This window comes from Arvicanthis niloticus, chromosome 7 (assembly GCF_011762505.2).
Source record: "Arvicanthis niloticus isolate mArvNil1 chromosome 7, mArvNil1.pat.X, whole genome shotgun sequence".
NCBI classification, from domain to species: Eukaryota; Metazoa; Chordata; class Mammalia; order Rodentia; family Muridae; genus Arvicanthis; species Arvicanthis niloticus.
Window position 1 is genome coordinate 11,955,134 of NC_047664.1, and position 18,662 is coordinate 11,973,795.

Here is an 18,662-nt window from a genome sequence, read left to right on the forward strand (position 1 = left end):
GAGATCAAGAGAACCTCAGAACCACCCCCTCCCCCCAAAGACCCTGAGAACTGACTCGTCTCTACAGACAGCCCTGTAGATTTCCACTAACCTGCTTCCTTCCTTTTATTGTCTATTTGGAATTTAAAGCATAAAAGTTAATGCCCGTACATCTCCAAGGTGATAAAGGGGAAAGTCCACAGATAGAGACACCTAGTCTGGCAGGCAGAACAAGGCCCCAGAGAGTGTTTGTCACTTGTAAGGCGGGCGAACCTTGAGCATGCTGGCCCTGAAATCATAAAACTTAATGTACAGTGTGTATGTCAGTGTGTGTGTGTGTGTGTGTGATTGACTGACATATTGGGCAATGTACCACCCACATTGATGTACTATCCCACACTGGGTGAGAAACCAGTCCCCAAGTATCTGCCATTTATCATTCTGAGTGACCAAAGAGGAGATTGGCTACCTGAAAGCAAACCAGAAATATACTGAGAACCTCATGCTTGGCCTCTGAGAGACTGCTAGCCTCAGGAGGCCTGGGCCCTGCTCCTCTGAGGTCAGTGAAGAAATTCTAGCAAGTGAAGTTTGGGAAGGGCCATACAACGGAGCCCAAAGGAACAGACTTATACGTGCCTGGAGGTCTACGTGTAGGCCACCCGTGCTCCCTAGCTGGTGAGGGCCACTCCACAAAGGCTTGGGGCTGTGCTAATAAGGAATCTAGTAGATGGCCTTTGAAGGAGGGGAAAGCTATTGGAAATTTTGGAGCCAGGACATAACTAGGGTGAGATGAAGCAAGGTGAGCTGGGCTGAGGGCTATTTTGAAGGCAAATCCAGTTTAGATGAGCATGGGCCTCAGAAAGGTATGGTGGGCAGGCCACTCCAAGCCCCAGGTTCCTCAGCTATACCGTGAGAACTAAGACTGTTTTAAAGAAGCTCAACCGAGTAGTAATCTTCTCGGTGTTTATTGCTGTTGGTTGGTTGTTTTGCTTTTACTCAAGAATCAAATATTGCCCAACTCTGTCTGTTCTCCAGTCCCTGTCAGTAACTGGCTGCTCCTGTTAGTCCTCAACCCCACCCCAACCTCCACATGGACTTCAGAATGACACCGAGTTTAGCTCCTTCTCCCTGGAGCACCTCAGCTCAGGGGCAACATCATATCCCAGTGCCCTTCCTGTCACCCCAAGAAAAGGGTCTGAGAACAGGGGCCTTCATTTTGGGCAAGGGTGGGTGTCAAGCGATAACAGCCTTTTGATGTTCCGGCCTCTCATGGCCCTTCTGTAGACCCCACTGCAGTTGGCTTTGACCAGAGGTCCAGATACTGACAGTGACTCTGTGGGGTCTATTCTAGTGTAAGAACTTGGAACAATAGAATCCCAAAGAAATCTGTTGGCTTGATGGAGCCCACAGATTCTTTACAGCTATAAGGCATTTATAGCCTTAGAGAGTATGTTTATCTCTTTAGAAGCCTGTTTTCCTGTCTGTCTTAGTGTCAGAAAGCCACACTTGTACATAAGGATGTGTTTCTATGACTTCTGATGCAGAGGTGCTGATCACATTCTGGGCCTGATCAACACTTCTACCCTTGCATCCCCATTTTCTCATGCGTGCGTGTGTGTGCGTGTGTGTGTGTGTGTGTGTGCATGTGCGTGTGTGTGTCTGTGTGTAGCCATCTCAAACCTCACACATACTAAATGAGAATTCTACCACTGAGCTATATCTTTGGACCTCCTAGGCTGATCTTGAACTCACTCTAGGAAGGCTTTGAATTTGGAGTCCAGAAATAGGTACATAGAACCTGAGTCGTACATGACCCCACCCTTCTCTCCAAATAATATTGTGGGTAAGAACTGACCTCACACAAGTGGAGACTGTATACAGGTTCCACTGGCTCAGAGTAAGTTATGTAAGATGGCAAGCCATCTTTGCTATCCGTCCCAGCACACCCAGAAAGTGGCTCCATGAAGGAGACCTGGCATCAGCACACACCCTTCCCTTATTCTTCCAACTTCTACCCACTCACTCTGGTGTTCTCCAGACCATAGTCATGACTGCTGCCCCAGTCGGCAGTAGTGGTTGGATGCTGCTCTTCTGAATACAGAAGTGTAATGCTGTGTATCTGAAGGCATGAAGATGTCGTGTGAACCAGCAAGAGGCGAGGCACTGAGTCTAAGAGAGTGATCACTGAGTGGGATCATGGGATGAGATGTACTAGGAACAAAAGGATGAAAATCTGTTCTGGAAGGGTTATTCTTGCTTCTCTTATCTGGCAGATACCACAGAGGGTAGAGTGATGGTCAAGGAGCAGCCATGTATCCTTGGTCTTTAATGCCTTTGCATGCTCCATCCTTCACCCAAGAACAGTGCTTTGAGCCATATCAGAGTCTGCCAGCTTCCACCTCTAGAGTCACTGGGATTACAGGCCTGTATGCCCAGGCCCAACTTCTTAATAGACATTCTTTTTTTTAGAACAGATCTAGACATATTCTTTAAAAATGCCCCCAAAGTAGAGTTCCTTAGTCTGGGCTTCCCCTATTAATACCTGGCATGGGTGGGGTGTAAATGCTAATTAATAGCTCATAATTGGTACAAGGCTGGCCAAACTCTGTAACTTAAGTTGATTTTGTCTCTTTGTGTTCTGCAGTCTACAGATTTTCACATGTGTGATGGCCTGTGTCCACTGGGATCACAACACCCAGAATCATTTCACTGTCCCAAGCCTCCTGTGTGCTAAGCCTATTTGTCACCCCACCCCACATACTGACAGCCACTTATCTTTTTGATGTCTTTAATTTTTCGTATTCCAGAAGGTTGAAAATCAGTACTTAAGCTTTCCAGCCTGGCTTCTTTCATTTGGTCATGTGCATTTAAGTTTCCTTCGTTTCTTTCAGAGGAACAAGAGAGCAGCCCAATTTTTAGACTTCAGAGTCTGTTCTTAAAGACTTAACTAGCTCTAGGAAAATTCTGAGAGGCTCACCATGACTCCAGGCCATCCAAGGGGTTTAGGAAACGAAACTCCACAGGCCCTTCGGTACCCCAGGCTTGTGTGGAAGACACTTGTCTCCTATCCCCACCCCCAGTGAGTCTTTGGTTGACTTTTCTTCATGACTGCTACATACACCTTCATTATTCCTTCTCTTCATGGCCTCAGGCCTCCTCTTCCCCTCATACTTTAGACTCTCCTAAATCCCTGCTGCTCCTCTTGCCAACATCTATCAATACCTATGCCGTGTCACTCTGTTTGATTCTGGGGGCTCCTAATGGATGTGACGAGTCCAGAAGAGATGCAGACATGAACAACCAGAATCAGGAGCCATGATAAGTACTGGGTGTCTGGTGAGAACATTGGAGAGGCCGCCACTCCCACCCTGAAGCAGGGAAAGCTGTCCAAAGAAAGAGGCGGCTGAGCAAACACTCGACACAAAGTGATCAGCTTTTTGGGGTACACATTAGTCATTTTCCATTTTAACTCTTTTAAATGACGCCTTATTGTATGACCCAGGCTGACCTTTGAACTCATAACCCTTCCTTTGCTTCTAGTGCTAGGATTACATACAGGTGTGCACTACCACCCATGGCTGTATCAGCCCCTTTCTCAACCTTACTAGGAGAATCTCAGAACTGACTGAGACTGTCTGGCTCAGCTGTGTGCTAACCATCACATGGTCATGGAGCTATATCTCAGTGTGTTTTCAACTGTGAAATATGGAAAGATAATAGGACCTGTTTCATAGAGCCACTAGGAGAAACTCAATTAGCTGATTCATGTAACGTGATTAGAACCACATTTGGTACGGGTTCATATTTAAGACTGTTGGCTCTCATCTTTATTATAATTATACTCAGACAAATCAGTAGCATGGCTCACCTCCCCAGTTTCTCAGGCATTGCTAGCACCCACATGCTGGAATGGCACTTGTTTTGTTCCCTGAACACTCACAAGGACATATTCTGCTTGGTGACTCATCTCCAGTTTTTACCAACACTTCCTCTGGCCCGTAATAGCTCACTAGGCTCTCTGAGACACAGTTTTCAGCCCACAGATGGACAACCTGCTCTGATGGCGATGACCTCAAGCCTCACACCTGCACTTGTGTATGGATGTCATGGGAAAGGTGGACTGATCATCTGTGGAAAGCCATTGCAGGCTCCCAGCCAACACTACCCTCAAGCCTGAGCAGGGACATCAGGAAGAATGAAGCTGCCCACCTTGGCTCGTCCTGTGCCCCTTTTCACACTTAAGGTGCCTTCTATCAGCCACTTTGGAATCTCTGAGCTCAGGGACCATAGGTTAATCACTGATCGAGGACATGTCTAGAATCCGCACTGAATTCTCAAGTCCACAAGTCACAGAGTCCATCTCCTTTATTTCCTTCAAATAACATTAGATGAACATTCCTTGTGGACTCTTAACAGTGAGTTAGTGCTATTGTCCTTGGGGGCTGGGGCACAGATGATGGGCAGAGATGCCTTCCAGTTAAACTCAGGTTCGGAATCATCCCTGGTTTTAAAGTGTCAGCTCTGCCACTCAAACAAACACAGTCAAGCGTGATAACTGGAATCTAAGCCTCTTATCTTTGTCCTGTGAATCAAGGACACTAATGACACCACCCAGAGTTTGCACTTAGGATTAAACATGATGACACAGACTACTTAGAATCATTTCTGGTGTCACGCACACTCAGAAACTAGAGCTGCTCTGGGCTCTGTTACAGCCTGACATCCCTTAAAGATAGAGTGGGCTAATAATCCATTGAGGCAATCCTGACCTTGTGTCAACACCAGAGTGCCCTTTTGCAAACATACATCTAGGTCAAGGCAGACATGATGCCAGCAAGAGACAAACTAAGGCTTGGTCTGTAATCCAGTTAATAGAGAACTTACCTTCTATGTGTGAGCTCTGGGTCCTATCCCTACCATTACATAATAAGAATAAAAAGCATGGCAATGAATGCATCCCAAGACTGGGGAGGTGGAGGCAGGAGGATCAGAAGTTCTCAGCTACATAGTGAGCTTGAGGCCAGCCTGAGCTACAATAGATCTCATCTAAAAACGCAAGGTGGTGGTAGAGGGTAGGCAGGAGATGTGCAAAGCTGCTGATCAAAATATGACAGAACGTTTTGCACTAAACTGTTTCTAAGTAGAAGGATTAGGCTCCAAAATAACAATAAAACTATGGTGTGACAATACAGAAACACAGCTGTTCATTAGCGTTATCAAGTATAATGCAGGATACACAGTTCTTCGTGTACTGCTTTTGATACACAGTTCTTCATGCAATGCTTTTACAGGACAGGCTGTTCGGTAGCTTTGTTGATATATCAGCAGCACCATTAACATGCTGGCACAAGGACATTATAACAGCCACCCTGTCACTGGATGATAGGAACCCTTCAACTCCTTCAAAATCTTTTGGAACCACTGTGGGCTATGCCATCCAACCTTGACTAATATGTAATTACGTGGTACATGACCACATTTCCTCTTTGTACTTAAAAGAATCAAGAAATAACTCTCTCTTTTCTGGTCCGCTGGTGACCAGCCTCAGGTATCAGGGCAGCAGTGTGTGCATGGTGCCTTTGCTCCTCTGGCTTTTAGGGGACTCAAAGGTCCTCTTAGGCTGGGTTAGTTGTTTTCTATAGATCCTGTGCATCCTGGTCCCCCATCTTCAGGTCAGGTATTTTCCTTAGGTTTCCATGTTCCAATCGAAGTGCGAATTCAGCAAGGCTGGGAGCTCAGGGCTCACTGTCAGAATTACTGTCATGAAGATGGTTAAGACTTGTGAGACAGGAATTCCATAGCTTCCATCTCAGACCAGTCTCTCTTGATCTCGAACCTGCTAAAACCTGGTCCCCTAAAAGCAATGGGACACAATTCTGCTTTTATTGGATGCTCAGACATTGACACGTTACTAAAGTTAATGTTAGAAACTCCTCCAGTGCCCCATTGTCTTCAGCACACTTCTGTACTGCAGCCTTCTTCCAGGGCACATGGACGTGGAGCAAAGAGAAGGCACACTGGGTTGCTACAGCTGCGAGTGGGGTGCTGTCATGCAGATGGCACCGGGAACACTCCTGTACATACTTAAGAGCCCAGAACAGTGACTGTGACATGCCAATGTGACACGCCAGCCAACACGCAAGCAGCCCAAAAGCCAGTACTGCCAAGGGTAAACGTCCGGTTAAGGATAGGAATTCCCACATGACTGTACTCCACATGCTATGGCAGAAATGATTTCAGGGGACCTGGCTCGGTAGCCCATGCCCCAAGTCAGATATCTGGACTATTTTGTATTTAGAGCCCTGTCTTAGTTAGGGTTTTACTGCTGTGAGCAGACACCATGACCAAGGCAAGTCTATAAAGGACAACATTTAATTGGGGCGGGCTTACAGGTTCAGAGGTTCAGTCCATTATCATCAAGGAACATGGCAGCATCCAGGCAGACATGGTGCAGACAGAGCTGAGAGTTCTACATCTTCATCTGAAGGCTGCTAGTGGAAGACTGGCATCCAGGCAGCTAGGGTGAGGGCCTTATAGCCCACACCCACAGTGACACATCTACTCCAACAGGGCCACCCCTTCTAATAGTGCCACTCCCTGAGCCAAGCACATACAAACTATCACAAGCCCTTTGACAGTCAGGTAGGGTTGACAGAGTCTTGCTCAGAACAGTATTCTTAAATGCATAATAAAACAAAGACAAATGAGTTCTGGTGAAGCACTATTGTGACAATGCTTTTAAAAATTAATATATAGCATGCTATTGCTTGCTGTGAGTAATATTAAATGACGGGGTCTGCTGTGAGTGTAACCACCAGAACTGTGAGGCAGCAACAAGCCATAGAAGGGATGGTCTATCTACAGGCTCCGAGTGTAACCACCAGAACTGTGAGGCAGCAACAAGCCGTAGAAGGGATGGTCTATCTACAGGCTCCGTCCTGTGATGTAAAAGGATTCGTAGTTCACTCAGGCGACAGAGTCACAGGCACAGCTACATGGTAATTGATACAAATGCCAAGTTCAGCTAGACATTAGTGGCAGCATGCAAGTGGTCCTCATCTGAGCCAATGTTACCAGGAGTCTGGTGACCATAAGCTTAGCTCCTCTGTGGGAAAAAAAATCTCGTGGGGAAGTCTGGTGGCGGGGTCCCACGGCGGTCCTGCAGGGTCTGGGGCGGGCTTCCCACAACGCCAGTGGAGGGTCCCACATTCACGCTGCCTCAGGAAGGTTTTGGCCCAAAGGCTGGGAATCTGGCAGCAAGACCAGGAGAACGTGGAGTCCAGTTTTCTAAAGCTTTTATTGTTCATGGGTGGCGAATGAGTGTAAATGGTTGGCGCTCCCCCCAAAAGCTAAGCTCCCCTGGCTTTTATAGAGAGGGGGAAGAGGGGAGGGGATAACTTAATTAGCTACGCCCCCCCCCCAGCCTTTAGATAACTCATTAATATTTAAATCTCTGGAGGTGGAGACCTCTACCTGTGTCCTATGTGATTGATGGTGCAGGTTAAATGGAGTTACCTCGTCCAAGGCCCGACACTCCTCATCCTAGATTCCTAGGCACCCATCCACATCTCTGTGGCTTCACTTCCCCTCCCCTCCCCTCCTGTCCCCTCCCCTCCCCTCCTGTCCCCTCCCCTCCCCTCCCCTCCCCTCCCCTCCTGTCCCCTCCCCTCCCCTCCCCTCCCCTCCCCTCCCCTCCTGTCCCCTCCTCTCCCCTCCCCTCCCCTGTGATGTGAGGTCAGGATTCCAAGAAGACTCTACAGGATCATATGAGCTGTTTGTTCTTGTCCCAGACTGCCCTCTGACAATCAACTATGGCCACATGAAAAAGCATGGGCTTCTTTTGGAATGTCGAAACTCAGCTTCACATCCCAACTCCACCATCTGTAGCTTATGTTGGCTTCTGTTTGTTGCTTGTCTCTCTGAACCCCCATGTATTCATACACAAATGAAGAGAAAACTACTCCCAGTTAGGCAGATTTGTTGTGCAGGTTGAAAAAGACAAGCAAATGCCAGGTGCCTGATGCAGTGTGGGTGACAGTGGCTATTTGTTGAGAACTGCTCAGCCCCATGTTGGGGGACAAAAGTGTTGCAGACCTCTCTACCCCACATTTGGGGGCCAAAATGTTGGGGACCTCTCTATCAATGTTGGAACCCACACTGCCAAAAGCCTTGGGGGCTAAATTGTTAGAGCCTGCACTGCCCCGGTCCACGGGTCGGCGTTCAGCAAGAGAGAGAGAGAGAGAGAGTGAGGACAGACGCGAAGAATGGAGACCAGACAGAGTGTGATTCAATCCCGTTTATTCTTCAGTCTCTCTTCTTCTCTCCAAGTCCCTAGTTCCAATCCCAAGTTCCAAGTCCCTAGTTCCTAGTACCAAGTCTCGGGTCCTAATCATAGTTCCAGCTGTAATAAGTCTCAAGTCCTACTCCCTGTTCTAGTTCTAAATTGCTAGTCTCTTTCCCAGTTCCAAGTTACCTGCCTCAAGTCTCAAGTCTCAAGTACTCTTCCAAGTACAAGTGTCTTAATCCTAGTTCTCTAGTCCAAGTTTCTAGTTCCTAGTTGCCTGTCTCGAGTCTCAAGTGCCTACTCATTTTTCTGTCTGCCTCTCGCCTTTTATATGTCTCACTTCTAAGCCACGCCTTTAAGTCTTATCTCTAAATTACACCTTTAAGTTTCGCCCTTAAATCTCGGCTCTAAACCACACCTTTAAGTCTCACACACCCAAGGGAAAATCCTGGGTATCTAAAACAAGATGTTATCAGAGTGTGCTCAGCTGTTGTAGGGTATTGTAAACAAGTCTCTTGTCAGGGTATATGGCTCAAGATGGCTGCAAGGATGATAGCCGCCTTCTGTTGGCTCCCCACGGCTATTGTCATCATTCTTAAGGAAGGTCAGAGGTGAAAAATATTTTCAGCAAGACACTAAGCAGTTGACATCACAATGACATGCAGTGGCTGGTCTGTGTCTGTCCCACTGGCTAGGTCTCTTGTCTGCTCAAGGGGCTTTTCGTGGATTAGTGCACATAGAATTAGCCACATAGAAATATTCTGAGGTTGTTTGCCTCCAATGCTACAAGGTTCACACAAGTGTGCCTTGTGCTTTCTCTTAGGTAGGTCCCACTCTCAGCCATCAGCACATGTGTTGCCTGCAGTCCCAAAACAACCCAAGGCTGTATTACTGCCTTGTGTCAGGAGTGATTTGGTTTTCTGAGTGAGTTCAGAAGCTTTCTCTGCCCCTCTAAACTCCAAATAGTGCTTCCAACCTTCACTGGGTCTTCCCTTTCACCCTCTCAGGTTCTCAGTGTGAACACAGCAACATTGTCACCTGTTATCAAGCCTAACCCAAGGTTGTGTCAAATATGTTCACAGATGGTTCTAGCCCTCGCTGAACACACCATTGATGAAAAGGACAAACAGAAAGTCACATGTTTGTAACCCAGACAAGAACCATCACCAGAAGCTGTGCTATTGATGGCCTGATTTGAGGGTTCCAGAGAAAATAAATAAATGCTTGTTGCCTGTAAGGAGCCTGGACAATGGTAACCCATCAGCTCAAACTGAAAGAGAGCACAGGGACCCCTCTATCACAAACATCTCAGGGGTACTTTGAGAAATAGTGATGAGAGGGGCCTCTGAGACCTTGAAAGCCCACAGCCCATGGCCTCACACTCAGCATAGGGCCCTCTGTGTCCTTGTGCGTTCTGTTTGGAGCATGGGCAGAAGGCAACAGCAATCCCTGTTGGATCAGAGTGCACTGTAACAGCTGAAGTTCCTACCACTGCCCTGCAGGATCCCAAGACTGAGGTTGTGTCCCTCTTCTGTGGTTGAGTTCACCCACCAAAACTCTACGTGCAGGACCTTGCCCAGCCCAGTCTGAGGCCACTATGACCCAGGCCATGTGGCTACACTATCCTCTATCCTAGAACCAGAGGCAGGCAGAGGTGAATATCAACTTATTTATACATATGACTAAGCTGAAGCAGCTGCTTGGGTCTGAACTGAGTCACTCCAAGGGAGACCCTGTCTGTCCAGGAGACTGAACACCAAAATACAAGATGGTACAGACACAGCACCAAGTGGGGAAGCTGAAAGAGGCACATTTTCAAGTTACCAGTAAGCTCACTGTGCAAACCAGAAAGATGGAGTTATCTTTTAATCCTCTCTGTAGTAAATGATGATTCAAAATTACCATCCTATGATGACATCAGAAAGCACACAGCCAAAGCTTGGAGGATGAAAGTATTACAGATGAGTGGCAGCCAATGATCCATAATAATTTATAAACTGTGTTGTTGGTTTTGCTGGGGTCTTATGACTGTGTAGCTCGCTTTTGGAAACGTGTAATTTGTTATGATTTCACATTCTGTATAAATATTAATTTTTGTATTAACTTTGTACTTATGTTGCATGCTTTTTTTAAAAAAAAATAAATTCCTCAACCCACCCCCACCTCCTTGCTCTACTCCCTTACCCCGCCCTCTCATAAGACTCTGAGATCACCCTGCCCAGGCCTCATGAAGAGATGGTGGGAAGACAGACGCCTTGCCTTCCAGCTCTGTTTCTTTCTAATCTCCACAAAATGCCTAAAGTATCTCCCATAGGCAAAGAGGGAAGCAGATGCCCTGTATGCAGCCTGCACCCAAGAAAAGGGAGCAAGCCACTCCTGCTTGCAGGGTTCCCCTTCAAAAAAGCCACTGAAAACAGCCAACTCAATGTACCCTGGAGGTTACCCAGGGAGTTGGGGAAGGGGGGAAGAGAAGAAGGTGGAGAAGGAGAAACTGGGGTGAGGTGGCCACATGAGACAGAGAGGGGGACTGTCAGAAGCGAGCCCTCCCCATCCTACCCCCAGGCTCACCAGCAGCTTCGTGACTGCACAGTGGGCAGACGAACAAACCCAGCTCGCCCTCCCTCACCCTGCACACCTGCTCTCCTTCTGGTCACCCTTCTCCCCTCCATTCCCATCTGCTCTCCAGAGAAGTTCTGGTCTGTATGACTCATGCTGACTGGGCAGGGAACTTGGTTCTCTGCCAAGTCCCTCGCTCTCTCCTTGCCTCAGCCACACATCAGAGCTGCTTCTCTGAATGCTGATGGCTGCTGGAAAGAGCAGCTGGCCTTTCTAGGGAGTGCCATGAGGAGGTCACAGAGTCCAGCCTGCCTGGCCCTACTGATTTCCCTTCTCCCTGACTCTGCAGGCCAGTGAGATGAAGTGCTTCTGAAGGTGCTAGGGGTGAGAATAACCTGGAAAGTCTTGAAGATGAATGGCTTCCACACAGACTCAGCTCTTTGAGTCTCAGTTTCCCCATCTGTATGGTAAGGCATGAACAGAAGGCTCCCAAAGTCCCCTCTGGCTCTGACATTCTTTATTATCCATTCGTTCAATATCTGCAGAAGACCCAATCTAGCCCCCGGGGGATGACTCCACACAGGGAGCTAAGGAGGGTGTCTGAGCCCCCGGGGGATGACTCCACACAGGGAGCTAAGGAGGGTGTCTGAGCCCCCGGGGGATGACTCCACACAGGGAGCTAAGGAGGGTTTCTGAGCCCCTGGGGGATGACTCCACACAGGGAGCTAAGGAGGGTGTCTGAGCCTTGGGAGATCTCCATGTTGTTGGATCAGTCCATGAGGTCTGAAAGCTGAGGGAGACCATGCAGAAACAAGAGAGATCGACTCACAGAAAATCTCACACATGGGCACAGTAAACCCAGCACCCTGTCCTGACTTAACTAGGAAGTCAGGCATGAGATGAAGACAGTGAAGTGCCCATGCTGTGTCCTTCTGTGGCCTGAGGCCACAGCATTGCAGGCTGACATCAAGATCTAACTGGCCTCAGAGGCCTCTGGATGAGGAATTAATAGAATCAGTCTGACTGGACAAGAAAGGGGCCAGATTAACAACCGATAAGAGTGAACAAGCACTCACTAACTCACAGTGAGCACTCAGGCTGCTTGATCAGGCCACGATTTCCTGTTACGGTTGTTTCCTTTTAAGAGTAAAACCTCCTAGCAAGCTACCCTGCAGAAACAGCCTTACAAACTTCCTCAGACCATCTCTCTCCTCAGAGCCTCTCACATTCACCATTAAAGGAATGTAGCCCATCTCCTTCACACAGCAGGCCCCTCCCTGGTAGGCCCATTCTCCCCTTCTCCATATTCCATACCTTACCCAAGTTCTGGGGTCTTCAAATGTCCCTGTGCCTGGGACTCCCTGGACATTACACATGTGTTCCTTCATCCTGGGACCCTCTGGCCTCTTTTTCTCTTTTGCTAGGATATGCCTGTTCAGTCTTCAGTTTTCAGTTCCCGCATCACAAAGTAGCCTTCTTGTATCTGCTTAAGATGACACATCATTATGGAAAACAGGACTGTGGTTCCTCTAAACAAGCAGCATACGAGCCACAGACCGGCTATCAAGCACAAGCCCAGAGGAACTGAACCTCTGAAGAGACATTTGCACAACTATATTCACAGCAGCACAATTCACAACAGCTCCAAAATGAAGCCAGCAGGTACCAGTCAACAGATGAATGACGAGGTATACACATGGAATGTTATCTAGCCGTGGAGAGGAAGAATAGCCCGGTGCTTTCTACAGTATAGTTAAATATGATACAAAGTTAAACCCAAAAGGCATTGAGCTAAGTAAAATAAATATGTGAGGAGAAACGCAAATGTTAGTCCAGATACCTGGATTCCTGGAATAATCAATACACGGAGACAGTCTTCCAGGGATGGGGGTGAGGAAAATGGGGAATTAGAGCTTAATGTGGTGGTTTGGGTTCTGTAAGACGAAGAGGGTGCTGGAGACAGAAAGTGGTGAGATATTTGATGCCATCAAACTATGAGATTAAAGATTGCTGGCATGTTAACCTGAACTATATAAATGTTTCCACAATTTAAAAGTACTTTAAAAAATTAAACAGTCTATGCTAGTCACTCCTACCGGCAATAGCCCCTGGTGTTGTTGACCTGAATCTGCTTGTAGGTGTCAGATAGCATCAGGGAAGTGAGAGCCTTCTAATATGGGTCTGAAATGTCCCCAAAGGCCCATGTATTAAAGGCTTTGTCACTGGGACATGGTACTATCAGAAGGTATCAGAACCTTTGGGGAAGAAGGATCCTAAGTGCGGGGGGAGGGGGGGTAGGTCATTTGGAGTGTGCCCTTTGGGGAGATAATGGAAAGTTCTGTATTCTTCCTCCCTCTCCTTCCTGATAGGGACAGTCCTCCTCTGTCACATGCTCCCATCATGATATATAGATAGCACCAACACAGATCCAAACAGTGAGGCCTAGCACTAAACCCATGCACTGAAGTAGAACTTTCTTCATTAAAAGTTGATTTTCAGGTATCTTGTAATGAAAAGCTTATGGATATGAGAGAACAACACAAAACCTGCCTTTCTACCTGTGGGTCTGGGTAGAGGGAACTAGCAGGTGAGCACCTTCCCAAGCTCTTCTTCTAGCTGATAACAAACAAGGGAAGGAGGAGATATGCCCGGGTAAAAATACGTAGCCCAGCCCCACACCCTTACACCTGCCTTTGCAGGACAGATAGGAAACTCAGGCCATGCTTCCATGGTCCTCTTTTGTAACAGCTTGCTGTGTGTTCCCAGACTCAAGACCCAGCAGCCCCGACTTTTCAGAGTGACACAGCGGCTCAGCCACATAGGTATTAGTCATGCAGGGTCTTCAGGCCTTGGATTCCTGAGTGTAAGCTCTCCAATGAAGGAAGGGTAGCAGTATACCTTTTCTGAAGAAGACAAACTAGTGTGAAATTCTCGTCGGCCCCAAAACACCCTCCAGGACAATTCACACAAACGCTTCCTATTTCTGGCACATTCCCAGAAGATTGTGGCCATGTGTTCATTTGTATAAAATGGACAGCATTAGTCTAACACGGTAGAAATGATGGCTTCCACTGCCTTCCAGTAGTTTCTAGTCCAGAGGGGCAGAGGATACAGCACAGAGTCGGTGCTGAGCGCTCAAGGCTCCTCGGGGACTCTTGGTCCCTAAGCAAACTCTATGACAGAAGAATGCCTGTCCCTCAGCCCCTGGGCATCCACTGACGTGAATTCTCACATGAGGTTAACTTCATGCCTCACAGAATGTACTGTTGACTTGTTGCCTTAAGACTTTCCCAGACCCCTCCGCAGACCCAGCTCTCAGATGCCAGCTCTGACTATGCAGTCCTGCACTCTTCATTTACGTCCTCCAGACGCCTTGTGACAGCCCGAGTTCCCAAGCCTCATCTCTCTCTGACTAGCAGAGCCTGAAACCGAGACAGGTTGAACTTGGAGAAGAGGCCAAGAAGTAGGAATGAGTGGGGTTTTGGGCAGAGCCTGCAGGGAATGAAGGAGAGACAGCATGCGGATTTCTTCTTGACATAGTCACCACTGGGATCCTGAGGACTGATACCAACTGGACTCTCAGGTGTTTAAGGAGATGTGATTGACAACTTCAACATCCTTTCTAGTGACAGAGAGTAGCACTCTCCATCAGCCACTGTTCCCACTGGTCAAGAGTCATCCTGGGGTTGGTAACACCAATTAGGTCATTTGTTCTATTCATGCATGAGTGTCAGGGAGACCTCTTGAGAGATGAATACACCCCTAGGGAAAATGTAGACAGGCAATAGTGCGTGTGTCCTCTCCTGTGGCTAGAGAACAACTGGACCATCCAGGTGGTTTCTGACACAGCATGTCAAACAACCTTTTTTTACCCAGCACACGGATCCACCCTAGAGATGGTACTCAGTAGTAGTCACATTAGTAAGGACAGATACATAAGTGTACTTACCATGTGCCCAGTACTATCACAGAAATTAATCAAGCTTCCCAACAATCCTACAAAAGGGCCCTTAGGTTGCACTTATGTATTTAAGAATGTGTAATATTCCAAAATAAAAACTGATGAGAAACAGATCATGAATTTGAAAAAGAACGCGGATAGTTATATGAGGTTTGGAGGGGGTAAGGAATTAGGGAATGATGTATTTGTATTATTATTCCAAAAAGATAACTTTTAAAAAATGATCTTACTATTACCCCATTTTAAAGGCCAGAATACTGAGGCAGAAGCCCTACAGTTTCCCACAGACTTTCCAACTGTCATACAAAATAGTCAGCGCAGCACACATCCCAAACCTGTTCCTTCTTTCCATGCCAGGGTCAGCCAAAAACAGTGCAGAGCACTAAACGAACTTTCTGGCCCTTGGCATCAGCTAGGTCTGACTGAATTAAACTGTGGTCTGTCCCTCACTGGCTGTGTGACCTTCAATGAGTCACTTCAACTCCTTGAGCATCACTTTCCTAATTTGCAAAATGCAGAGCAGATACATTAGTCCCAGTGGGCAAACACTGGCAGCAACCCAGGAGCTTATCAAGACATCAGTGATGTGGGCATCCATTTGAGGGGACACAGTCTGCCTTCCTTAGTCACAGGCTTTACATACAGAGATTCAGCTGCAGATGGGAAAATATTCAGAAAAAAACATAACTGCTATGCGCTGGACATGTACAGACCTTTTCTTCTTGTCATTTCCCCCGAAACAATGTAATGGGAAAACTCTTTACAGTATGTTTATACTACACTACACTGGTGTGTCAGTTATCCAGAGATGATGTAACGAATACAAGAGAGTGGCACAGGTGATATGTAAATGCTACAGAAATTTATAGAGAGAGGAGCATCTACAGGCAATTATATCTGCAGATGATCCCAGAGCCAGTGCCCCTTGGATACTGTGATGGTGAATCTTGTATTTCAAGTCTATGCGAGTTAGAGTCACTATGGAAACAACCCTCTATGTTTTTGCATAGAGTATGTCTATGGTGGATTTTCTAGCATAGATTAATTGAGATAGAGCAACTCACTCTGAGTCAGGGTGGTATCATTCCATGAGCTGGGGTCCCATGTTTGATTTTTTTTTTTAAAAGAAAGAATGGATATAAGTACCAACCTATACCCTTCTCAGTTTCCTCAATGCAGATGTAGTGTAACCGGCTGTCTCAGGGTCTTGCCTTCACTGCCTTCCCACAATGATGGAGGCAAAATGCCCCTCCTGTCTTGGTTTCTTAGCCTGTTGTTGCATTAAAATGTATACTGACAGAGCAGTTTAAGGGAGAAAGGTGTTGTTGTGGGTGACAGTGCCAGAGGGAATAGTTCATTGTGGTGGAGGAGATGTGGCAGAGTCAAGACAGGCATGATGACAAGAGCAGGAGGCTGCTGGTCACATTGCATCTCTGCCCAGAAAACAGGTGAACAGGAGGGGTGGTCGGACTATAAAATGTCAAGTCCTGACCCCAGTGACCATTTTTCCAGTGAGACTCTACCTTCTAAAGGTGCTTCCCAAATAGCACTGGCAGCTGAGGACCATGTGTTCTGTGAACCTACCAGGTTCACATCCAAATACCACCTTCCTTACAGAGAGAGGGGGGAGAGGGAGAGGGAGAGGGAGGGGGAGGGGGAGGGGGAGGGGGAGGGGAGGGGAGGGGGAGGGGGAGGGGGGAGAGGGGAGAGGGGGATAGATAGATAGATGATAGGTGTTTATACATATGTGTATATGTATGTGTGCAGACATGTGTGTATGTGTGTGTATGTGTGTGTTGTAGCAGCAAGAAGACAGGTGACTATACAGATATTGAGGAAAGACTGCTCCTACTCAACAAGAGCAGAAGAAGTCTACACTACAGGCAATGGTCTTTGTGGACGTCATGCTCAATCGAGGACACCTTCACCTGCAGGGCACATTCTGTAGGGTTCTATCTCTGTGAAACTTTGAAATAGCTTCAAGTTAGAGTGTACACACACACACACACACACACACACACACACACACACACACTAGTGGTTGCCTCTGGATGGTATTAGCTGAGAAGGGACGTGAGGGAAATTTCCAGATAGCAGTTTAGATTGTGTAACTGTTTGCTTTTTCAAAACTCAGTAAGTGTACACTTAAGATGTGAGCATTGCACAGTATGTACACATCACTCAAAAGAAACATCTACTCTGCTATTGATTAATGATTGCATGCTCAGTGGAAGGGACGTGTCCTGGTTTACAACACACTCTGAGCTACGTTCAAAACTAAGGTGGATTAGTGGATGGATTAGAGGGATGACTAAATGGACCGGGGGATGAGTGACAAAGTAGCAAAGTAAATGTAATAAAATGTCAACTGTAGAATCTCGGTGGCAAGAGAGGAATCTGTGGGACAGAACATGTTATGGGGTCATCCAGGTATGTCTGGAAGCTGACCACTCCCAGAGTTCTTGGCTAGAGAGGTGAGGACTCCTGTTGCCAATCAGGGTAGGTTCTCATAGTACAAGGAAGAAGGAAGAGGTACTTCTCAGAAACATTACCTTGGACTACACAGGGGCACGTCCTCAAGTGTCACAACACTATGAGCTTGAGCCTAGTACCTGCCCTGTGCTTTCTACAAATTTCAAAACAAGACAAGACAAGGCAAGGCAAGGCAAGGCAAGACAAGACAAGATGACAAGCAAATCTACAGTCCATTCTGGTTCAATGCAACACCACTGGGCAAAGGAAATGTGCCTCCCTTACCCCATCACCATCACTCGAGGCCCAACCTCAAGCCAGGGCACACAGCTCAGCAAGTCAGCCCCAGCTGGGCATCAGCTGGGAGTGAGGCACCAGCCACCATTATGCACAAACTCTTAACATTTCACACAAGTTTTCCAACTGCCTGCAACTGTTGCTTTCTTGGTTTCCTTAAGGTAGAAAAACAAAAACCACAAAGTTGATAAGTAAGGATAATTGTCTCTTTCCATTTAAAATTCTTCTGGAGACCGGGAATGCATCTCAGTTGTAACTGTCTGCCAAGCAAGCCTGAAGGTCTGGGTTTGATCTCCAGCATTGCATAAACTGAGCATGGTGGCAAATGGCTCTGATCTCAGCACTGGAAGGGAGAGACAAGAACAGAAGTCCAAGGTGGTCCTCAGCTGCATAGCGAGTTCAAAGTCAGCCTGAACTACATGAGACCTTTTCTCAAAATAACTGTAATAAAATAAATAAAATAAATAGAAATAAGTAAGAGTATTGGGGGGTGGGGTGGGAAACCAATATTACTTGGTAAATTCCTACCTAGGTCACTCAGAGTTCAAATTCCCAGTCTAGGCTTTTCCTCTTTCTCTCAAAAGTAACTGTTCCAGTTGACCCAAGTTTCAAAACTGGAAAAGAGTCCTGGGCAACAGAGAAAAGTTGGTCACCTAAAACCTAAGCTTAGAGGTTCTCAAGCTTGCTTCTTCTCTGTTCTCCGAGAGCGACCGCGTCCGAGCCTCTGTTCATTGATTTGACGCTGCTCACCTCAGCTGCACATTGCCAGTCCACGCCCCTATAGCATTTCTTTACTGTGTTTGGAAATTTGTCTTTTAAAAATACATTAATCTACAGAGACTCTTTCAATGTTCTAAGAAATATCCACCCACTTATTTATTATATACTGGAAAATCTATTTCTGCTTCTATTGCTTGCCCATTAATTTCACTGATGGATTTTTTCCCCCTGATACATGAAATGTTTAGTTTTCACTTAGTCAATATGTAGTTACTATTATTTTCAGTGCCAGGAAATGAACCCAGAGCTTTGTAAATGTTGAGAGTTCTACCTCAGGGCTGAACCTCCAACCCTGTATCTGCCCTGTCTTGGTGGCCTCTGGTATTCTTACCA

At 46.9% G+C, this 18,662-nt stretch overlaps 1 long non-coding RNA gene across 1 annotated transcript in view; it reads right to left on the reverse strand.

The window, feature by feature from the left end:
* Positions 1-7,224, reverse strand: part of LOC117712611 (uncharacterized) — a 34,735-nt gene extending 27,511 nt beyond the window's left edge. Inside the window, exon 1 of the long non-coding RNA XR_004607329.2 lies at positions 6,370-7,224. This is a non-coding gene — a long non-coding RNA (uncharacterized LOC117712611). The remainder of the gene's footprint in view (positions 1-6,369) is intronic.
* Between the last annotated feature and the right edge of the window lie 11,438 nt (positions 7,225-18,662).